Source organism: Coenobita brevimanus, unplaced genomic scaffold (genome assembly GCF_032717465.1).
Source record: "Coenobita brevimanus isolate Jiangsu-jjx unplaced genomic scaffold, ASM3271746v2 jjx.HiC_scaffold_2544, whole genome shotgun sequence".
Lineage (NCBI taxonomy): Eukaryota > Metazoa > Arthropoda > Malacostraca > Decapoda > Coenobitidae > Coenobita > Coenobita brevimanus.
This window is the reverse complement of record NW_027643484.1, coordinates 302,761-306,678: the sequence shown is the minus strand read 5'-3', so window position 1 is coordinate 306,678 and position 3,918 is coordinate 302,761.

Below are 3,918 nucleotides of genomic sequence, written 5' to 3'. Positions count from 1 at the left end.
CCCACTAAGTCACCAGGCGCCAAAATTTGGTTATATGGTTACAACCCAGCATAGTAAATGGTTTCCTGGTGCACAGGAAACCATTTGACTTGTCACTCAGTGTAGTCACCCACAGGCTGAAGGAAGGGGAAAGAATGAAGGAAAGAAAAACAGAAGAGGGAATGTAAAGTCACCCGTAGGCAGAAGGACAAGGAAAGAATGAAGGAAAGAAAGACAGAAGAGAATAGAAGGAAAGAAGGATGGAGGAGAGGAAAGGGCAGACACCCGAGAACAGCGCTACATCGAGTGAGTGGATGGTGAGCGCCCCCACCTACCACAAATAATAATAATAGTAATAATAATAACTACTTTAAGAATAACGAGAACTACTCTAAGTCTCAATGGCATACCTAATGGGCCACATCCCCACACATCATTCAAGGCCCTGAAATCCTGATACCACAACACAGGCATAACTATCCACACACAGGAGGAGGCCGTAGCACGGGCCGAACAGGGTAGTACTCCCGAGGGGAATGGGAATGCTGGTGATAGGGAGAGCTGGAGCTCCTGTTTCACTAGCTATCTAACCATCCCCCTTTGCTGACCTCCTCCGTGTGACAATAACATGGAGAGTAGACCAGCATACTCTCCCAAACATTTCCTCTAACTAACTATGCACTACACCACATGCACTTTACATTTCACACAACGTATCCCACTACGTTACAGGGGTTGGCGCCAGCAAGGGCATGCGGCCAGAAAACTTCGCCCCCGTTACCTAGTGGCGGACTTCTGGGGGGAGGCGTGGTGGGGGTTCCGCCGGCATAGATCATGGGTCCAGGGCGAGATGGGGCTCGGGCCTGTGCTAGAGGGTACAGGGCATTGCGGTTCCCAGGCTGCCGCTTCCGCCCAATAGAGAGGGGCCCGAACCTGTGAGTAGCGCCCCAGGAGGCTGCCCTATCAGTGGGTGTATAATGGCGGGATAGTTGCAGTGCCAAGACGCGCTTCGAGGGTGTCCCTGCAGCTGTCCTGGCAGGGTGCCCCGAGGCCACTACCACAGCCACTGGAAAGCTGGTGGGCTAGGGGTCCCAGATCCATTGCCTGGACCTGGGACTGTGCAGTGAGTGGGACCTGTGCTGTGTCTGTCCCCCTTTATTAATACTGAAGATGACAAAACAAAATAAGTTTCAAAGCAAGCCTGAGGACAGTAAATCATCCATGGGGATGAGGGTGGGTTCATAGAATGTGGGAAGTTTGAGGGGAAGAGCAGGGGAAGTCGTTGAGGCATTCAGTAGGAGGTGGGTGGATGTGGCGTGTTGGCAGGAAGTCCGGTACAGGGGTGGATCAGCCAGAAAGATTGTTGGGAAGGACTGTTGCTATAAGTTGTTTTGGCAGGGGGGGACAGACGGATATGGAGGTGTTGGTGTGATGGTTGCGGAGAAATGGGTGGAATATGTTATGAATGTTTTGAGAGTAAGCGATAGGATATTGGTAGTGAAAATTCTGTTGGGAAGAAAGATAGCTGTGATTATATCGGCATATGCTCCACAGGCAGGATTGGATGAATCAGAGAAAGATAGATTTTGGGATGATTTAATACGTATAGTGGGTGGTATGCGGGATGATGAGATAGTGATTTTGGGAGGGGACTTAAATGGTCATGTAGGTGAAGCAGCACAAGGTTATGAAGGAGTGCATGGGGGATGTGCATATGGTCTAAGGAATGCAGAAGGGGAAAGGATACTCAAGTTTGGGGAGGCAACGGACATGATTGTGTGCAACACATATTTTAGGAAAAGAGACAGTAGGTTAATTACGTATGAGTCTGGGGAAAATAGCAGTCAGATAGATTATTTTCTGGTTAGGAGGGCCGATAGGAGGTTAGTGAGGGATGTTAAAGTTATAGGAAGTGAGGAGTGTGTGCAGCAGCACAAACTATTGATTTGTGATATGGTGCTTAAAGAACAAGTGATGAAAAAGAGGACTTATGTACCAAGGAGGAAAATATGGAAGCTGAAAAACCAAGTAGTAAGGGATGCCTTCTATAGCAAGTTGAGGAGAGTGGTGGCTGAACAGGGAGCTGTGGACAGAGGCGTTAATGAACAGTACAGAGCCTGTCGGAAATTTAGGAATAATTCCTCCCATTTTTCTATTTTAGTTGGCGATGGGCAGTCGTATTTTGGAAGTATAATGTATTATATGTAACCCAGGGTGATGGGTATATAGGATTACGTATATTTATACTATGGTTCATAATTTAGTCTTTTTCCCAGCCATGGATGGAATGTGCACATATGCATTTTTAGTTATTTGATTGGTGGATCGCCTCTGTTCTTCTCTCCAGAGGTCTAAGTTTTAGTCTCGGCTAGGCCTCGGTCAATTACGAGTCTCGAGACCTCAGCTGCTCGGGCTCTCGCCCATGCTCTCAGTCCTAATTCATTGAGTCTTAGTCTCAGATGATCTCGAGTCGAGTCAGAGGCAGTCCCAGTCAGGCCTTAGTCACGCTTGGAAGCAGTCTAACCACTCTCGTGGTATTGAGAGAGAATTCGGTTGGGACAGACTGGACTGATTAATTAATTTACGACAGTGCTTCCTCCTAGATGGGAATGAACATTATCAATTCACTTTAATTTATAAATAGTGTAAATAGTAATGCATACGTAAAAAGTACGTATTTGGTCCAGGCCGTAACCTCCAGTAATCCGCCAAGCACTAGCAACAAGCAACATCTTCAACAACTCTGACCATATGGCAACAACCTACAAGCCTCTCCATTGCTACTCTTAAGCTAAGTAACTAAATGACCCTTAGTGGCGAAAGACTGGGCGAATAATATTTCACCAGGGTTTCCAGCTTTTATTTGAGGATCCTTAAGTAGATCGTTTAGTTGCTTAGTAGGGAACACAACCTACACGTCATTACGATCCAGGTGAGTCCTGGGAGTAAGACATATATATCCGGACAAATTATGTAGTGTTGTAGGCCTATTTTTGTCTTGTTTAGTGCAAGTGATTAGCCAGTTAAATATTTACGACACTACCGGGGGTATATTCTAAATTTTTCTAATTTTTCCCCCACAAAGTGGTCCTTCGAACCGGATTGTTAACTCCAACATGGCGACTGCTCTGGAATTAAATTATTATCGGGTGGCTTATATAGGCCACTCTCTGGTCACCTGTGACACCTTGATGTCTGTGCCTGCACCATGGCCCTTGGTGACCATGGAGATGATCAGAGTAGGGGGTGCCAGAGCAGACAAGTTTTTTGAGTACGAGGAATATGCAGAAGTACTTAGACCTGGCTATAATTTGGTTATAGTCATGTTGGGGGGAAACGATATTAATGAGTCAACTGACGTGCAGGACTTAGTGGCTACACTACTACAAATTAATGAGGCTATAGAAGATGCAGGTGCTAAATGTGTGATATGCACTGTAGAAAAGAGGGAATATCCACATAATCATCCTCGATATGTGGATCCCATTGTTTACAATAAGATCATGAACGCGGTTGATAAGAAAATAACCAAGGAACTAAAAGGGAAAATTATTTTGCTTGGTGGTAAGACCTATCCTCTGGAGGTACGAGTCATGGACCAAATTCACCCTACTTGGGAAGGAAGACGTAGAATTTGGGCCAAGGTGCGAGGAGCTATTAAATTTCATTATGATCAGTGGGTTGCTAACACAAACTAAATATGGATTAATTTTGTAGTAACCCCTAGAAGGCTTTAATTTGTAATCTAAATTTAATTGTACTATTAATTTAGTTGTTCAGATTTATGTATCATTCTTAGTATTGCTGTTTGATGCTGAATTCTTCTATGTACATTTAGTTAATTTAATTCTAGTGGTTTCATTGCTGTAGGCTACATTTAGTGATTCTATTAATTTTGATTTTCAGACTTGGTTCAATATGTCCTTGTCAAGGAGGATT